This window comes from Callorhinus ursinus, unplaced genomic scaffold (genome assembly GCF_003265705.2).
Source record: "Callorhinus ursinus isolate GAN/ISIS: 27379988/994484 unplaced genomic scaffold, GSC_fseal_2.0 scaffold9, whole genome shotgun sequence".
In the NCBI taxonomy this organism is placed as follows: domain Eukaryota; kingdom Metazoa; phylum Chordata; class Mammalia; order Carnivora; family Otariidae; genus Callorhinus; species Callorhinus ursinus.
Window position 1 is genome coordinate 31,548,075 of NW_027397071.1, and position 11,553 is coordinate 31,559,627.

Consider the following 11,553-nt stretch of genomic DNA (forward strand, 5'->3'; position numbering starts at 1 on the left):
TAGAAGATTTGAAGTCCTTATTATTTCAGAGTGCAGAGCTGGTGACAACTTCTGAGGTTCTGCTTGGGTCATGCTTGACCCTATGGGGTGGGGGGTACAATGAGGACAGTAAAATCTGAGAGCCTGGTAACCCTCCCCCTGTAATGCTGTTAAGTGGTGAAGGAGAGTCTTTTTAGCTCTCAGTGGGGGGATGGGGGGGAGAATGTGTTCCTAAGTGCAAGGAAGCTGTGATGTACCTTACAGAAAAATATGTGTGTTAGATAAGCTTCATTCAGGCATGGGTTTTGTGCTATTGGCTGTGGGTTTAATGTGTTATTCTCCCTTCCCCAACAACAAATATTCAGCACCCATCCATGAATAAAAGTGACTTTGTGGGAGCTGTGTGATCTAGCACCACAGCTGTGGGCCAAGGGCACAAGGAGGAGTCTCACCCACCCATGCATCAGGTAATATAGGCAGATGGACCTTGATCCTGGCTAGAGATAGTGAAATGATGCATTAAGTAGCTCCAGCCCTTCTTGACCCCAAACCAGGAGCCCCTGGAGAACACAATCTTAGACAATCACCTTTGGATGAGAGAGCCTTTGCTGAAGTCTAGGCTTCCAGAGGAGAAGATCTAGCACTCTGTTAGAGAAGAGGAATGTGAGTTTTGAGTTTAGATGCATTGGAGTGAAAAAGAGGAACAGTTTGATTTTACCCAAATAACTCCTCCCCCAAAGTGGCAGAGTTTAAGGCTAAGAGAGCTTTTCCTGGGCCCATGATTTCTCCTGTGGGGGAAAGGGAGAGTGTGAGTGAGCACCCAGGTTCCAGCTGTGTGAATGCTGCCAAAGAAACTCATTTCTCTCTTTACTCTTTACCTCTAAATGGGGTCATTTAGAGAACTAAGTGGAGAGCTCCATGACTAGAGGGTGGGAAAAGTCTGGGGAAGGGATACATATGATCCAGAGGGCATTAAAGGGACAATGGGTCCTATTAACTGCATTATGAACTCCATCAAGAAGCCTACTCACAAAGTGCTGAGAAAACCCTATCTGTGGATACCCCCAATTGGTCCATGGGCAAACCCAGCACCTTGTGTGCCTCACCCACACAGCCTCTCCACTCTGGCCAACACCCTGTGCATGGTTCTGAAGATGGTGGGCAAAAGCAAGCTTTAGAGGATGGCTAGTGAGCATGCACAGAAAGCAGGCCTAAATCTGCAGGCCAGCAAGAGACCACAAACTTGAGATGTGGCACCACCCTTGGGAAAACAAGAGGCTGCTAGCACTGAGCCTGGTGTGTTGCAGGATTGAGAGAAGGCATACAAGCTTAAGAATTCTACCACAAGAGGGAGCAAGATGCATGGAGCAGATGTATTAATAGGTTTGAGAAAACCTCAATCTCTAGCAAGGCTAATGAAGTTACTTCTCACCTGAAGGCATTTAGTAAAGACTGGAGGAGCTGATACTATTTCAAATGAGAAGACAGCAACACAAAACTCCCAACATTAAAAAAAAAAAAATCAAGAAACCTTGACACCACTGAAGGATCACAATAATCTTCCAGTAACTAAACACAAAGACATGCAGATCCATGATTTACCCAATAAAGAATTCAAATTAGCTTTTTAAAGGGAACTCAATGAGCTACAAGAAAACACAGAAAAATACTTCAGTGAAATCAGGAAAACAATGAACAAAATTAGCAGTTTAATGAATAGATATAAATCATAAAACAGAACCAAACAGAAATTCTGGAGCTGAAGAATTCAATGAATGACATGAAAAACGCGATAGAGAGCACCAATAGCAGACTTGATCAAGCAGAAGAATCAGTGAAATTAAAGATAAGAATTTTGAAATTATCCAAACAGAGGAAGACAAAGAAAAAAGAATTAGGAAGAATAAAGAAAACCTACCTGAACTACAGGATACCATCAAAAGGACCAATTTACAAAGTTCCAGAAGGAGAAGAGAAGAAGGAGGAAGAAAGCTTATTTAAGGAAATAATGGCTGAGAACTTCCCAAATCTAGAGAGAAATTTAGATATCCAAGTTCATGAAGTTTATAGGTCACTCAACAATATCAACTTAAAGAAACTGTCTCCAAAACACATTATTAAAAAACTGTCAAAAATCAAGGACAAAAAGAGAACCTTAAAAGCAACTAGTGGGGGGAAAGCTTATAACTTAAAAAGGAGTCCCCACAAGGCTATCAGTGAATTTCTCAGCAGAAAACTTGCAGGCCAGGAGAGAGTGGGATAATATATTCAAAGTGCTGAAAGGAAAAAAAAAAAAACAACTGTCAACCAAGAATACTTTACCTGGCAAAGCTATCCTTCAGAAATGAAGGAGAGACAAAACCTGTAGGAATTCACAACCACTAAACCTATCTCCTATGAGAAATGCTAAAAAGGAGTTCTTCAAGCTTAAAAGAAAGGATGCTAGTTAGTACATATGAAAATATATAAAACAGTGATAAAGGTAAGAATATATGTATATATATATATACACATATATGTATATAGTCAAATTCAGAATACTCAAACACTGTAATATGGTGGTATGTTAACTCCACCAGTAGAGGGCTAAAGGGCAAAAGTATTAAAAAATAATTATGGATACAATAATTTGTTAATGAATACATAATATAAGAAGAGGTAAATTGTGACATCAGAAACAAAAAAGAGGGAGTAGAGTTTTTGTATGTAATCAAGGTTAAGTTGTTATCAATGTACAATAGACATACCTATAAGATGTTTTATGTAAGCCTCATGCTAACTGCAAAGCAAAAACCTATAGTAGATTCACAAAGATTAAGAGAAGAGAATCAGAGCATACTACTATGGAAAAATCATCAAATCACAAAGGAAAGCAGCAAGAGAGGAAGAAAGCAATAAAGGAACTACACAACAACCAAAAAAATAGGATAGCATTAGTAAGTCCTTACCTATCAATAATTACTTCATATGTAAATGTGTTGAATTCTCCAATGAAAATATATACAGTGGCTGAATGGAAAAGCAAAACAAAACCAAACAAGATCCAACTATATGCTTCCTACAAGACTCATTCCAGCTTTAAGGACACACATAGGCTCAAAGTGAAGGGATTATAAAAGATGGACGATGCAAATGGAAAAAAAAAGAACACAGGGGAAACTATACTTTTATTAGAAAAAAATAGACTTTAAGCTAAAAATGGTAACTAGAGACAAAGGTCATTATATAATGATAAAGTGTCAATTTATCAAAAAGATATAACAATCCTAAATACATATGTACCCAACATCAGGACACCTAAATATATTAAGCAAATACTAAAAGACTTGAAGGGAGAAATAAACAACAATATTATAATAGTAGGGGATTTCAATACCCCATTTTTAACAATGGATAGATCATTTAGACAGAAAATCAACAAGGAAATGTTGGAGTTGAACCATATATTAGACCAAATGGACCTAACAGATATTTATAGAACATTCCATCCAATGGCAGCAGAATACACATTCTTCTCAAGCACATATGGAACAGTATCCAGGATAGATGATTCATCACAAAAGAAGTCTTAGCAAATTTAAGAGGAGTGATCCATATCAAGTATCTTTTCTGATTATAATGGTATAAAACTAGAAGTCAATAATAGGATTTGCTGATGTATTGGTTGTGTGATGTTGGAGGAGGAATGGAAGACATATAATTTTTTAGCCAGAATAATTCAAAGAATGAAATTTGACATTAATTAAGGTAAGAGAAGTGAGGGGAAGCAGGTTTGGGGATTGAGAGTGGAAATCAAGAGTTTGGTTTTAAACCCATTCAAATTTAGAGATGACCATTAGACCTTCAAGTATCAATGTCAATGTCAAAGAGACAACCAGATATAAGAATCTGGAGCTTGGGTGAGAAGTTAGAGATATAATTGCCCCTTATGTAGAAGTTTCTTAGGAGACTTTATCATTACACCTAAGAACCTGGCATAAGTTCCCTGAACCACTTGTCTAGAAGACATTTAAAGTGACATTTCAGGGCATGCTGCATCCAAAATTAGTGTCTCACTCTGTCACCAGACCAAAGTCAGCTCCTCCTCACTCTGTCTCTCTCTTTGTCCCTCCCCTCCTTTTCCCCCTCCCCTCCCCTTCCCTCCCCTCTCCTCTGTCCTCTCTGTTCTATTCTCTGTTCTCTCTTACTTTCTTCCTTCACCATCTGTTATACTGCTTAGGAGATTAAAGAAGGTTTGGGTCCTGCTTCCTGATTGCTCAAGAGGAGGCAACCACTGGCCCTAATGGCTGGAGTCCTGCCTTTCCCATTGACCAATACTTCCTCAAAGGGGCCTGGATCAGGACTAGCATGACACTACCAAGTAGAATAGGGACAAGAAAAGGCAAACAGTAAATTTTTTAGAGCAATATAAACCCATCAGAGACCTACCTAACCTCTGATATATATATGATTTGTCCAGTGAAACTACTAGGAATAAATTCTCATGCCAGTAGTATTCCACTGATTTCTCTTTTAATACTTTTATTGTGATTCAGTTAAAACTTCATTTTGATAAGTAACAGAATGTTAGTAGATATTATTATTAAGAAATAACCTGTCATGGGGTGCCTGGGTGGCTCAGTCGTGAAGCGTCTGCCTTCGGCTCAGGTCATGATCCCAGGGTCCTGGGATCGAGCCCTGCATCAGGCTCCCTGCTCAGCAGGAAGCCTGCTTCTCCCTCTCCCACTCCCCCTGCTTGTGTTCCCTCTCTTGCTGTCTCTCTCTGTCAAATAAATAAATAAAATCTTTAAAAAAAAAAAAGAACCTGTCATAAGAAAATTGATATTACAGTTAACTACAAATTTGCTTTACATTTCCAGTAAGGTCGCTTAAGCAATCTTTCCTTATGGTCTGAATCATTGGCTGGATCAAATTCTTATTTATCACTTTAGCTCAGAATTTAAATCACTTTTTTCAAAAATGTCTTCTTTTACTTAAGCCAGGCCACCACAGTAAAGACAAGAGATTTATAAGCATATTATATCACTGCCTTGCTTAATTACCTCTAGTCTTCTCTCACTGATGATAAAATAAACTCCAAACTCCATAGCCTCATTTCAGCTGCACAGGAATGTTAGAGTCTTTGTTGCTCCACAAAGAAGGAGATTCAAGAATGATGTTCTGAAATGGCTGGGGACATGATTAGATAAGGGGGTCTAGGAGGGTACTTTCAGTGGGTAAACAACATGAAGGAACATTCATAAGCAGACCTATCTGGAACTGGAGTACAGACTTGAGCTAGAATATAGAAGAAAATAAGTTGTGTGGGTTTAAATTCTAGAGGGCCTATAAGGCTTTTATTAGAAATTTTAATTGGATTGGACTGATATTTGGAGACCGTTTTATAGCATCTGAAAACAGGAATATGGTAGTAAAATTTTTCCTTTAAGAATATGACTCATACTATAATTTGCCAGTTAGATTGGTCCAGAGAGTATACTGTCTTTGAGGTTTCCAATTTAGTAAAGTAAATCAGAAAGAAACATTTGTAGTTGATTTAATTGCATTTACCTATTTCTTTTTATTAATATTGCAGTTCTGATGAAAGTAAGAAGCCTCATACTCTCAGTGAGGAAACACACAGAATATGATAGTGAACAATCAGTATAAAGTCTTTCCTGGACCCATGCCCTGGTGTCCTTTTTAAACAACATTTTCTTTGAAGCTTAAAAATAAGAATAAAGATCAATTTTTCACCCTCAGGGTGTGTGTGTGTGTGTGTGTGTGTGTGTGTGTGTGTGAGACTAAACTTTGAAGACAATTACAAGGTCAAGAAAGTGTTTGGGTCTTTTTGGCTTTAGTTAGCCTAGATACTAGGTAAACGTAACTAGGACAAGATGCATTTTAAGCTCTCATTGCAGTATTACGTTGGCTAACTTATGACAACTTGCCTACTCTCAAAGCCTTTGATATAATGATGAAAAATAGTTTCTGAATGGAAATAAAATTTTTATATTCTTTGGGCTTAACAAGATCAAGAATTCTCTTCAATTAAAGACATACAATATTTAGAAGGAAGAAGCCAGAGGAGGAGTTTTGTGATTCCCTTGGGATTCTAGGTCTAATTTATGAATTATAAGCCCATTCTTTTTCTAGTTTCAGAAAAATAAGTTGATGGAGCCAATAAATAACATATCATTTCTCTTGTTATTCTAAAAATATCAAAATATTCAATTTATAACTTTAGAAAATAAAAGTGACCCAAATAATTGGGGAAAGTAGGAAAATAATTTCTAAGCTTTAAATAAGAGGATCTGAATAAATCTAAAATACCTGATTTTTCTCTTGAAATATCAAAGCAAGGAAAAGTGTGACTACACCAACATATCTGGAATATCCTAATTCCATTAAAGGAAAGCATTCTGTCTTTAGAAAGGGCACCTTTAAAAAAGGCATTATGTATAATTTTCTAAATACAGAATCAGTGGCTGTGTAAAACAGTTTATGAAATAAATAGAATGAAGTCTGATTCATGCATTTTTTATTCAGGCATTCCCTTAAGATGATATTTTACTACAACTACATTTCTGGGGTTATAGACAGATGACGATGGGGTAGCACATGGGCCATGACCTAAAAAGACTTAATAGTATTTGGAAGGCTAGATTAAGTATTCTGTAAAAGTGAGTCTTTAAAAGTACACAGTCATGGGCCATGTCTAGTTCTGGAAGTTTCAGAAGTTATTCCAGTCTACTAAAAGGAGGACATGAAGAGAAAAATGTGTAAAGAGTAGAGCAGAGGTACAGAGCTGGAACTCTGGAGACAAAGATGTAAGCCCTGCTTTCAAGGCCAGTCCTTGTGCAGTATTAGGTGTGCTATATTTCTGTTCCATCCACTTTCTAACCCTCATTTACCTCATCAGTAAAAATGAGAGAAACTAGTGTCTACTTTATGGTATTGCTGTGAAGATCAAAATGGGTTAAATCATGTAAAGTACTTAGCATAGCATATGATGCAAAGTAAATGCTAAATAAAAACGTTGGTTACCTCTTGCCAGCATTGTTGCCACAGTTTCTGTATCAGAAGGGTTCATTCAGAGAAGAAACAGCTATGAGTTATATAGAATAAGGGGTTTATTATATGGGATAGACTTTACACAGATGTAGAAGAAGCTAGTCAAGAAGTCTATGTCAGACTGTATGGCCTTTGCACCTGGTGGGGAGCCTAAGGTCACTAGAGGTTAGCTGGGCTGGCAGTTCAAGAGAGCCAGATGAGAACTGGGGGAGAGTGAGGACAGACTAGATCTTGCAATGGATGAATGGAACCCATGAGAACAGACTGTTTTCCATGAGGACAACCTGAACCTCAATGGTGTGAGGGACCTGCTGGAGAAGCTGGTATTCTTTTTTTTTTTTTTAATTTTATTATGTTATGTTAAACACCATACATTACATCAGTAGTTTTGATGTAGTGTTCCATGATTCATTGTTTGCGTATAACACCCAGTGCTCCATGCAGTACGTGCCCTCCTTAATACCCATCACCAGGGTAACCCATCCCCCTAACCCCTCCCCTCTAGAACCCTCAGTTTGTTTCTCAGAGTCCATAGTCTCTCATGGTTCATCTCCCCCTCCGATTCCCCTCCTCAATTTTCCCTTCCTACTATCTTCTTCTTTTTTTTTTTTAACATATAATGTATTATTTGTTTCAGAGGTACAGGTCTGTGATTCAACAGTCTTACACAATTCACAGCGTGCACCCCGATGTTTATAGCAGAAGCTGGTATTCTTTACCATGGATTTCACATATACCTGCCCAGGACACTAGAAGACATCTGAGGAGAGCTGGAAAAGCTATATACCCTGATGGTATCCCACAGCATCAATGTTAACTACCAGATTTACAATAACAAGTGTGAGCTTCCACACTGATGGCACCCTGCATCAAACTTTAGAACACAAAAATGGCAGCTTTAAAATCTTTCCACCATACAGATTTTGAAGAAATTTCTCTTGTGGCCAACCTTAACCTGAGACTATACAGGAGAGGGCATTACGGGAGACATAGATCCAGTGTGGCTAAGCTAAAACAGTGAAAAGCCACTACAGTTCACCTCCTGTCAACTTAACATTTGTACACACTTCTTTAAACTCTGCTTAATTGTCAAATAAAGATGACAGCAAAATCAAACTTCCATCTAACATGTTGCAAACATTCCTTATAGAATCAAAATCATGCACACTCTTTCTCCAAAGAGGATACAAATTTCCCTATACATTTCGGATCATGAACATTTTTTTTCTAGATGGATCACATACACTTTTGATGCCTATAACTTAAATTCTGAGATACTAGGCTATTTTTTAACACATCTTACATTAGATAATTTGTTTCTGCAACTGGTCACATAGTTGTAGCTGGTATCTATAATTGCCTCCTTTTGCTACCTGTTTGCTCTCAGCACTACCTTGGTAGTCATGGTTCCTTCTTTGGTGAGTGACTCAGACTTTCATTTCTGAAGGGTCTGGGTCATTAACAGTCCTGCCTATATTGTATTGTTGTAGTTTTCCACTGACTTATTTTAAACAGCTTTGTTGAAGTATAATTTACATACTATTTTTTGTGTACAACTCTCAACGATTTTTAGTAAATGTACTTAGTTGTTTAGCCATCATCACAATTCAGTTTTAGAGCATTTCCATCATCCCAACAAGATCCCTCATGCCCCTTTGGAAACAATTCTCATTCCTACCCTCAGCCAGGAAACAATGAACCTACTTTCTGACTCTGTAGATTTGCCCTTTCTGGACATTTCATATAAATGAAATCATACAATATATGATCTTTTGCATTTGGCTTCTTTTAAGTAGCATAATGTTTCTGAGGGTCATCTGTGTTGTAGTATGTATTGGTAGTTTTTTCTTTTGAGTTATATCACAGAACATGAAAGTATTATGAGTTGTTTCCAGTGATCTTTTATGTTCCAGACATATTCTTCCTTACCTCATTGTATAGTAGCAATGCGATGTTCCCTTGATAGGTAGAATCAGTCACCCCAATAATACATTTAACTCTCTTTCTTGTTGATTCACAGGCATAACAAACTCCAAACAGGCAGGTAGCAATCTCAACTTCTAATTTAATGGAACTGCTGTTGTGTCTCCTGATGGAAATATGCCACCCTTGGGAACTAAGAACTGTAGAGCAGCAGAGACCAAACTCTAGATCAGCAGCCCAAAGTCATAGACATAGGAAGCAAAACTTTTCACAGAGGATCACAAAGGGAAGTACTTATGTATAAAGGGAAAATATGCAACAACAACTAAATAATGTGACTATATTGGTAGTGTGCAGTTGCCTAATCTGTTTGCATGCCACTGTAATTCTGGTGGTCTGATGTTCATATGTCTGTATGGGCCTGAGAACTCTGAGCTGATAGGAAATGACTGTTCCCTTTACACAATAACACAGAGACACAAGGCAAACAAAGATGTTATTTAAAATTTTGTGTATTGTTTGCATGATTTTTGCATAAATTTTGATTTTGAAAATATTGCATTCAAATATTATTGATCTTGCTTACTAAGCTTTTTGACACTCGTTTAAATTTTGTACCTCTATGAGTACTTCACTCATTTTATCCTAATTCTGGCCCTGATTAGAGGTAATATTGAGAAGGAACATTCCCATTTCAGCCAATTGATTCCCAGACCTATAAACTTTTGGAAATGGGAGAGCATCATGTATTGGTCACTGATTTCGAACAAACACTATATCCTAGGGACATAACGCCAGCCTTGTAGTGTTGTCATCTAGCTGATGCTTTTAACTGAGTCTTCAAAAGACTATTCCACCATCCTATCAAACCAGCAGCTACTTCAGGGTGATGGAGTACATGATGAGACCAGTGAATTCTGTGGTTTTTTTTTTTTTTTTTTACCATACTTCATTTGCTATAAATTGAACTTCTTGGTGAGGGGTGAGGGGTGGAATATAAGGATGGTGAATAAGGCATTCTCTAAGTTCATAGATGGTGGCTTTGGTAGAAGCATTGTAGGCAGGGAAGACAAATCCACATCTCGAGTGTCTATTATAGTGAGAACAAAGTGCTCTTTCATGACATAAATAGGCAATGTAATCAGTCAGGAGGCTCTCTGATTCCCCTGGGGAATAGTCCCATATGGGTTGGTTGGTAGGTTACTTAGCCAGCTCAGCCTTGGTGATTAGAAATCTGTGTTGCTAAGCAAATATATAACCTTTATTCCTGCTGCCTTGGACAGTTTGTCATGATTGTCAAGGATGAGGTGGCTAGGGAAAGGTTGACTGATGACCACAGAATTGGTCATCATGTCCACCTGCTTATTGAAAGCTTTTTCTCTTGAGCCTGTTCTTTGATGAGCATTTACCTGGGATACAAATATCTTCATTTCCAGAGACATCTATCCACATATCTCTTCTCCGCACCTCCTGTCACCAGTTTTCCAGTTGTGTTCCTACCAATTTTCTGACCATCCTGTCAAATAATTAGCCACTGCCCATAACTCAGAGTAGATTTCCACCTCTGGTATTCCAGAAAAAGGAACAACCAGATATACTAAAGTTCTGCCCACTGGCAGGACTTCCCTTCAAAGCCTCTCCAGAGTGAGGCTATAGTGCTGTGGTAGTCCATTTTTGTGTAGAGTCAGCATATCATGCAGAACCATATGTAAAATTAAACACTTTTTATCCCCTAAGTCAACTGGCCATAGGGAACATCCCATAAGAAGAAGGAGAGATTATAGCAGGAATAGAAGCCATAGGTATCTGGGCTATTTGCTCCTACAACTTACTTGTATCTTCAGGGCCTTCTCAAGACCAGTCTCATATATATAACTTTTATTTTATGATAGAGTGCTATTGTACACACCCAGCATTTACGACTTGGTGGATTAGACCACACTCAGTTCATGAAGGATGGCTCTGGTTACATGTTACTTTATGGCCCGTCGTAACTCAGTATTCCCTTTCTACTAGGGCCCAATAACAATCAGATGCTGTTTCTTGGAAGAAGTGTAGTTATATTTTGAGAGTGGCATAACTTTCCTCCAAAATCTTTAATATCTGAACTTAATTCATTTATAAATACCTGTTAAAGGCTCCATGCAGCACCCTGTTTACTACATACACTTTCAGCACCAACACATCCTCTGGGTTATATGACCCAAGTGGAAAAACACCTTGCATGACAGCTTGGCCTATTCCAGAACCTTCATTTCTTCTGCATCCCACTCAAAATTGGCAACTTTTCTAATTACACAGCAAATAGGTCAGAATAGCACACCCAAATGAGTATATGTTACCTCTAAAATCCAAAGAAGCCCACTAGTTGTTATGCTTTTTTCTTAGTAATAAGGAAGACAGATACAACAACTTGTCCTTCGCCTTGGTTGAGGTAATTTAACATGTTCCTAGAAATTAGAAATTAGAACCCTAGAAATTCATTAAGATGTCAGACCTCTGAATTTGTGTGAATTTATTTACTATCACCTGACATTCATGCATCTTACCAAAATGTCTAGAAGAGTTTCTACCTTCTGCATACCAGGTCAATCATCA